This window comes from Rattus norvegicus, chromosome 2 (genome assembly GCF_036323735.1).
Source record: "Rattus norvegicus strain BN/NHsdMcwi chromosome 2, GRCr8, whole genome shotgun sequence".
NCBI lineage: Eukaryota > Metazoa > Chordata > Mammalia > Rodentia > Muridae > Rattus > Rattus norvegicus.
Genome location: NC_086020.1, coordinates 3,767,265 through 3,776,621, shown reverse-complemented (window position 1 = coordinate 3,776,621; position 9,357 = coordinate 3,767,265). Strand labels below are relative to the sequence as shown.

At 37.1% G+C, this 9,357-nt stretch overlaps 1 pseudogene; it reads right to left on the bottom strand.

Annotated features, from left to right (window-relative positions):
• Positions 1-333: 333 nt before the first annotated feature.
• Positions 334-931, bottom strand: LOC134485705 (ubiquitin-conjugating enzyme E2 variant 1-like; annotated as a pseudogene).
• Positions 932-9,357: the final 8,426 nt, after the last annotated feature.

The following is a 9,357-nucleotide window of genomic DNA, read 5'->3' as shown; positions in this document are numbered from 1 at the left end:
TTAGACTTAATAAAGCATTGGGTACAGCCAGAGCACCCCAAGTCTAGTGGTGGTCAGTCCCACGGCTGCTACCTGAAACCTCCCCATCTATTCTATGGGCCACCACACAGTTGTGTCAGAGGGCAGGGCGGGCAAAGGCATACTCAGGCCAAGTGCCAGCAGCAGGTGATTGTGTGAGATGTGTCTGTCCACAGTTGCGTTAGCTGTTCCCACCGCTCCCAAAGGAAACCAAATTCAACACACCTTATTGATCCCATAAGTTCAACCAGGCAGACAGTGGTTATACTCGACAGATGATGTTACACAGCACAACTTAGGTATTTCAAATGGACAAGAAGTTAGTATCAGAGCAGTGTCTCAAGATGAAGTCCAAGTGGGGCTTCCTCTCCAGTACTTTGAGGTCTACAGATGCATCTAGAAAATTCACTACTGTGGAAAATGAAGACTTGGGTTGGATGGGGAAGGGAGACCGGGGCCTTGGTGACTAATGGCTGTAACACTGTCCTTCTGGTGGCTGTGGCAGCTTCATGTTCTCTTTTGACATCATCAAGCACCTCAGTTCCTGCAGGATGACTTTGATGGTGTGGGAATTCTGTCACTTTGCCAGCACTGCCATGGCTCGAGGATCCACAACTCCATTGGAACTGCTCACGCCGTTCATATTGACTCTTGATACAAATCTCACAGACTGGGATGCTTCTGGATACTAGAGTGGCCCACACTCTATCTTAAGGCTGCATATTCGGTTTTCATAAATTGTTCATGGAGGTCCAATTATCATGCCTGTCCATCTTGTGAGTGTCATGTCCTCATAGTCCTCCAGATCCTAGCTAACTGTGCTTTCGACTACTCCTTTCTGGCCTTCTTGCAGCTCTTCCAACAGTCGGAAATCTCGAAGGACTTTTACTCCCGAGCCTGTGGTGGCTACCATCTTGCGTCGCTATCGCTCGAAGTCAGTCCCTCCTTTCTTCCTCTGCCCTTAGGTCCCTAGCTCCATCTCTCTCTCTCTCTCTCTCTCTCTCTCTCTCTCTCTCTCTCTCTCTCTCTCTCTCTCTCTCTTTAACACAGGGTCTCATAAACCCCAGACTTGCCTGAAGCTCACTATATATCCAGTGATGACTTTGAATGTCTGATATTCGTCAATAAATTATAGATACAAACAACCATGCCTGATCTTGTACAGTTTTGGAACTCATCCAAGGTTGTCTTCCATACTGGCATGTAGCCTGTCAAATGAGCAACTTACCAAATCTCTTCCTGTTTCTTCCTTGTTCCCTTCCTTCCTTCCTTCCTTCCTTCCTTCCATGCTTTCTTCCTTCCCTTCTTTTATTTTCCTTCTGTTCTTTCTGTTTATGCATTTTGTTTTCATTTTGATTTTGAAGTTAAAAGCTATTACTGAAGTTTTCACTTCTTGAAACCAGAAAGCATGAGCTGTAGAGCATTTAGACTTTCATATGTAGAAATCATTGTGTACGTATTGCAAAAACTATATACATTAAAGGTGACAGAATCATTATTGTCTCAAAGTACTTGCTCTGTTCTTCAATTATTGTTAGAAACTTTTATTATTATTAATAGTCCATATAATCCAATATGTATACTATGAACATCTGCATTTTGAAAATGACAAAGGGGTATAAATTACATTTTCAATGCAGTAACACAGAAACAAGCATTTTTCCAATATTCTCATTCTAGAGTTAATATTTTATCTATCATGAAATGTATTTTAGAGAAATTCATTAAGGATTCTCCTCTTGCTTAACTGTAGGTGACATTATCAAAACTTCTGAGAAAAAAAGAATTCCAATGTGATTGTACTTAATATCTTAAAGTTGAAATTGGTACAAAAAACTACACTAGGATGAATTTTTTTATAACTTCTGATTTCATTGAATAGGCATGAGATTAGACATGGCTTGTGTCATTCTTAGAAGTTCTTACAAGAAAGTAACAGGAGAATTCTTTTGGAGCTTCCATAATTCGTGTCATTATTTGAAGAAGATGCTTATCAGTTTTATCTGAGGTTACTGTCTAGGTGAGGTGTTTCCAGGATGTTTTCATCTTATTACAAGAAGTCACAGAGAGCAAGGTGACAAACTTTATTCAAAAGCAAAGTGAGAAACACTGGTATTCAGCGTAGCTTTAATTTGGGGACCTCTTGAGAAGGAGGAATTATTTACTTAGAGTTCAGTGTGGATATTTCTGTTTTCATTGGCTTTTTTTGATTAGGCAAGCCTTAATTAACTGTGAACATCAGTTTCCATGATGCATTTGATTAAATCAAATGCATATTCCTTATCACTAGGTATATGACATTAAACAGGATGTTTCCCTTGAAAGTTGTTCCAGAGGATTCAATACGACTTACTGAGTATATATTCTAAACTGTCTCAGGCCAGTTGAAACAGATTTCTCCCTCCAGTATGTGGATATGCTCTTGAATACTTTTGAATGGAAGTTGATCATGAAAGAGAAGTTTATAAACAATGTTATGTGCAGGGAGTCTTAGTCCATTGTTTGATACGTATACAGCTTCATGCAGGTGAGATGAGGTGAGCAACTTCATTGTTAGGTATATTTCTGGAAGGTAGATTTTTATGCAGCCTAAGTCAAGTGAAGTCCCAGGTTGAAGTGCTTTTCCCATACCTATATGCCTCATTCAAGGAATTTTAGTGCTTTTGCTTGTATCGTTACTTAGGCTATAGTACACCTCACTGTTTCTTTGATGTTTGCTCAGACTCAGCTCAGTCAGTGACTACATCTCACTAGCTGCTGGACTTATTTGGCTCTTGTTCTTTGTCTTCCAATTTAATGGTAACTTCTTCAAGGACCAAACAATTTGGTCATTCTATGAATATTAATATAACTAGTCATAACACTTATCAAATGATATCCAAGTCTCCTATGCTGACATAAAATGGAATTGAGACTCCAGAGGCTTGCTGAGCTTCAATATGAACTTCTAACTTCATGATGAGTAAATAACCGTCATCAATTGCTTATAAGAAATTCATTTAAATTTTGACAATTATGTTGGGCCAGAAAGAGGGAAAAAGGACTTGCAGAACAAGCTCAACACCCTCACTTTAAACATAGGAATGCATAGATAATGACCCATTACAGAAATTGGCCATCTGGCCTATAAACATGCTGTGAAATCAGAAGACCTACGTGAAAACACACACACACACACACACACACACACACACACACACACACACACACACCAAAAAATAATAAACTAATGTTTTTTAAATTTTTTACTATTAATATGTCATGCGCTTTCTTTATTCTGACAACTGATTTATTTTACATATGTGGATTCATGGTCCACAAAATAGTATTCATGATCAATGGCAATTATAAATGTCAAGTGGAAAATTTTCATGAGTTCAAGGTTATAAATTTTTAATTTAATATTCCTCAGTACATGACCACCAAGAATTAGTGTGTGTGATATGGTGTGTTTGTGCGTGTGTGTGTGTATGTGTGTGTGTGTGTGTGTGTCTGTCTGTTTATGTCTTCATGCCTATGTGTTCAAGCAGAAGACAGAGAAAATAAATAGTATCCTCTTTTATAACTTTCTACACAATTTTCTCAATTCAAAGCCTTTCACTTATACTGATGCTATCTTGCTGTGCACAAGCTCCAGAAATTCTTTCCCTGTCATCATAGCACTGGGGTTATAGCTGTATACAAGCATGACTGTTTTAAAGTGCGGGCACAGAAATTTGAATTCTCTTCTTTCTGCAGCAAATTCTTTCCCACACTAGGTTATCTCTTATCATCACTTCTGAGTAATTCTGAAGACTGATGTTTTCACTCTCTGTAAACTTGGTAAATTATATTTACAGTCAGGATTTGGAATTTCTAAGGTCTGATAATAAAACCTACCCCATGTCGACTAAGAGCATTTAGAATGTGGCCATTGCTCTTTACTTTTCATAATTTCTAATGTCTCCTCCTAAACAGAAATCAATGTGTTTTGATAATCATAATTTAGAATGTTTCCAATTTATTTATAATGTTACTTCAAATTGATAATTCATTTCTTTTTTTTTTTGTATCATGAGATGATTTGGGCTTCTGGAAATAGTAAGTTCAAGCAGAAATAAAAGTTTAGACATACGTATCTACACAGCTAAGGCTTAAGCAGCCAACAAGGATTTCTCTAACTGACACGTTTACAAAGGTGTCCTGTGAAAAAATAAACTAAAAAGTCAGAACTTTGCTAGTTCAACACTCTGGGAACAAGTAGTTGAAATGACTGATCTTCTCTGTCAGACTGAGGATTTCCTCCCAATGCACTGCAGTGTCAGCAATCAATGTTGTCTCTTTTCTCTTGATCCATCTGACTAATTCCAGATACCTGATCTAACTGAAGTGGTGATTTGAAATATTGCTGCATTCACTGGCCATTTCAGTATAGAAAGAACTGGAAATAATATCTAAAAGGAGAAGACTCAAACTGAGCAAAGCATACTCTAGCTAAAGCTGCAAGGTAACATGTTGATCAACATAGTTGGTTTCTGACAGACCTGTGTTTCATCTGTGGATGTCTAAAAGATATAACACTGTGAAAATCTACATATTCTTAGAGATGTAACATTCCTTCTCTGTTCACTGTGAGGATAAAATTAAATTGTTCATGCAATAGTCGTAGTGGGAACTATGTCAAACTAATAACCATACATGATAGCAATTGTTATTTGGACTCTCTTCTTGATGCTGTCCTTTCACAGCAAGTCTGTTATCAATTAGTATTCAAAATATAACTGAAAAGAATGCCTCTACTGAAAACAGATGCTTATCTAAAACCTAAGAGAATACATATTCTATGAAACTCCACATGACTTTTCCTCTTCTTCTCCTCCTCCTTCTTCTTCTTCCTCTTCTTCTTCCTCTCCCTCTTCTTCTTCCTCTTCTTCTTTTTCTTCTCCTCCTCCTCCTTCTTCTTCATTCTTCCTATTCCTCTGCCTCCCTCCTCCCCTCCTCCTCTTCTTGCTCTCTCTCTCTCTCTCTCTCTCTCTCTCTCTCTCTCTCTCTCTCACACACACACACACACACACACACACACACACACTTGCCCTTTCTTAGAAGATCTAGGCTAAGGCAAGCCTCAAACTCCTTATGTATGATAAAATCTTATCCTGATACCTGGGATGAACAGCTCAAGTCATTATATCTGGTTAAGTTATAGAAGAATGTATATCAGTGCCTTGTACATGCTAGGGATGCATTGTTCTGAATTTTATCTCTAGCCCCCATCTACTTCCTAAAGCACAACATTTTCTAGCTTTAAATTGTTGAGACAGCATCTCATGAACATTATGTTGGTTTTAATTTTACTGTGTAATTGAAAATGACCTTGAATTTCTGTTCTTTGCATCCCTACTTCTCGAATGCTGGAAGTACAGCTGTGTGCTGCCACACTGAGTCTTTTCTTTCTTCCTAGCCAGAAAAATAATAATGAACATTTCATCTAATGTACAAGACAAGTGGAGGAGGAGCTGTGACTCAAGATACTTGAGACACACACACACACACACAGACACACACACGCACACACATTTATATCACAGCTCTGTCTATTTGTTCAGTTTTCACAGGTAAAGACACTGTGTGTCATGTACAAAATCCCCATGCAAATTAATTTTAGCTAACAAACCAGTCAAGCATTTTGCTCCTTCCCTTTCTAATTTGTTTGGCAAGCTAATCACTATACCACACCTCCTTGACAACTGTTTTGTCTTGCAAATTCACAGATGCACACTCAGTGTAATGGCAGTTGACCAGGAGAGATTTTGCTAAAGTGTGTGTTGTTTTGTTATATCCAGGTTCCTTTAATTAAAATTTCAGACCTATGATATATCCTTATGGAAAACTGCACTTTGTTTACACTGAAAATACTATCTTTTAGAAATATTAAGGGTTGATGCTGAAAAGATGGATTACTCAACAAAGGGCTTGCCACACTACATCAAGACCTGAGTTTGAGCACCAGAAACCATGGGCTGCAGCTCGATTTCTATTACTAGGATAAAACATCATAACCAATTACAACTTAATACAGAAACACTTTGTCTTAAGATTAGATCATCATAAGGGAAAGTGAAGGCAGAAACTTGAAGATAGAAACCAAAGCTGCCACGAAAAAAACACTGCTTAACTGTTTGTTATCCATGGCATTCTCAGCCTGCTATCTTCTGCAACCCAAAACAAACTGCCAAGGTGAGGCCCCACAATATTCCTAACTCCAATACTGATTCTTTACAAGGAAAAGGCCCAGGAACCAGTCTTTTGGGAACATTTTTGTCAGAAGCCATAGTAGGAGGTAAGGTTCAGATTATAATCTGCAACAGTTTTTCTTTATAGGCAAAGACCAAGAGAATTTATTTAAGAAAGATTCCTGATATTAATATATGTTTCTTGTTATTATTAAACATATATAGCAATCATTAGGTACTAGCCCACCCCTTTTGAGCAGATAGCTGCAGATCTATGAATATGTACTCTCTTGCAGTGATGCTATATAGACAAATAGATGACTTCTTAATTCTTAAGGATGATCCTACAAGAATTACTGAAATATCAGTGATTATTAAGCTCTCTTAATAGAAGTACTGCTAGTAGATCCCTTTCTGATAGTCAAAACTGCAATGAGAATTCTGTCAGTCTCCTAAGTGTCACTAAGTAATTGATTCTTAGACAGTAACCATACTTTCTATTACTCAGAACACATACCAAGAGATTGTCAAAACAATTAACTAAGGTCACGTAAAGGGAACTAACAATTTATTATAGGTAAAAGAAGATAAAATATCATCTGGGTTAATCTATACAAAACTTCAGTAATAGCTTAATTATGGTTTTCAACTCTCTGTGAACCTGTGAAGATGTGACAAGTGGTGGATGTTTAACTAGATAATTACTCCTAATGGCTATGCATGTAAACACTCTCAGTTGTAAACTTCTATGTCATTTATGATTTGCTTTTATGTGTGAACGTGTGATGAACTTTTTAACATGTGATCATGTATTCTGAAACTTGTATAAGTAGTGAGGACAAAAAGATGCGAAAGAGAATTTTTCCCTTTTCCCATTCAGGATCTTTCTGCTTTTCCCCTTAGATAGCTTTCATAAGAAATGTTTTACAACTTAGTAATAAATATTATAATCACTTCTCAAAGTACCCCCCTTTTCCTGTAACATCTGACTAGCTGGTGGAAAGTTCTATCTGTGCTGAGTTCCTGCTGAGATAGCACAAAGTCTACTTACTTAATCCTTTGCTGTTTTAGGAAGAGGTGTTAAGTGCCAGAAACTTGCAGTTTCTAGGCAGTTCAGCTACAGTAGCAAGGTAATTTAGTCTCAGATAAGTAAATTTTTTTATTATTACACAGCAACCCTAAATATGTCATAAGACAAAATCTTATCCCTGTATCTTGGTAGGAAATGTTGTATCCTCTCCCGATGCTCTTTCCTTTCTCTGCCTTATGAAAAACTGCCAAGAAAGAAGACCATGCCAAAGTTGGCACTGGGCACATTTTTTTTTCAGTTGAAGATTCCTCTTCCCAAATGACCCTAGTTTGTTTCATGTTGACAAAAGAAAATAGTCAAGCAGTATGCAATGTAAAAAGGAGGACAACTAAAAGATTTCTAATTCTACCAGTGAGAAAATAAGGAAGTTAAGCAGAAATAGCTCTTGTGTGCTAGGAATAGTCAGTTTAACTAATTTTCAAGATATAGCTTCTGTTATGAAAACTTATCTCAAGAAGAAGATATTTAAAGGAGATAAAGAGGAACCTTAATAAGAGGATTAAGGGGGGACAGGGAGGAGGTGGTAGGCTATTATAGGGACTACTGTGACAGACAAGTAACTATAAACACCCCTTCAATATACATTTGGGACACTACCACTGTAGAACCTTCCTAAGCTACACACACATACACACATACACACACACACACACACACACACACACACACACACACACATTATATGAAAGGAAGATAGATGGGGTCATCAAAGATGAAGTTCTAAATAGATATATATGTCACCATTTGAAACGTTCGGCCAGGAATGCCTTGCACATTGTTAAATCATTGATGAAAGACGATACCATAGATCACCCCTCCCATCACAGGCCATTCTTCTGGGCATTATTTACTCTCTATAACATGATCAGAAATGTATAGTACTGAGGTTAACATACAATGTCAAACATGGAGAAGTAGAGCCAGAGCCCAGAAAAATGTTTCATTCTTATTGACTAGAGTTTATGATGCTGGAAGGGAAAAAATATTTAGATATAAGTCCTATAATCTATAACAGTCAGTTGGTTAAAAAAATGTACTCACTTAATAGTGGTATAAATGAGTGAGTAAACAACCTCTTTTCTTTTACATTGTATTTGAGCCCCACTCTGTGAGACAGAATTCATATCTGACACTGATAAAGTAGCCACAAACCTGAGAATATATGTATGTATATATGTATGTATTTATGTACATGTATAAATATGTATATATATATATGTATATGTATGAGTGTGTTTGTGTGTGTGTATTTTCACATACATTAAGCGAAAAGCAATAATTTTATTATTCTAAAGGAACATAGCAATAAAATGAATGGCTCCTGCTAATGTACTCTTGTTATAGTTGTAGATCAGTGCCATGTACAGCCTTCGGAAGAGAAGCTTTCTTTCAGTTGAAGGGAACTAATGTAGAGTTCAGACAGTGATGGAATTTTGAGCTCTCTATCATAAGTGAGATTTTTTTATCATACCCCTTACCTAAAATATCAGGCATCTGTATGGTAGAGGAGGCAGAAAGAATGAAAGAGCCAGAGGTAGGTGATGACTTCAAAGAAACCGTATTTTCAAAACACAATCATACAGATACACATATGAAGTCATAGGAACTCTGACAGCTTGCACAAGTTCTGAGCAAGCTCAAACCAGATTAAAAAGCTAGCACTGAGAAGGAAACATATATACAAAGTCTCATCCCTAGGCAAGAAGTTGTTGGTGATTGAAACTTCCTGACAAAGTGAAAACCAATTTTCTCCAAAGGAGTATCATGGTATACCATCTTCACTCACTAGAAAGGAAAAAAAGAACATGCCGTAGAGTGTTGGGCAGCACTTATTGCCTCTACAATTCTTTGTGTGTCTCTGTGTATACCCTGTCTTATTTTGTTTGTTTGGATATTATTTTGTCTTATTACTTTTGTGTTTATTTTTAGTTGATTTTTGGGTAGGCTTTATATTCTTAAGAAAGGGAAAGACAGAGTTCTAGAAAAAGCATAAACATGGATCTGTAGATAGGTTTGGGGTAGTTGTATAGATTTTAA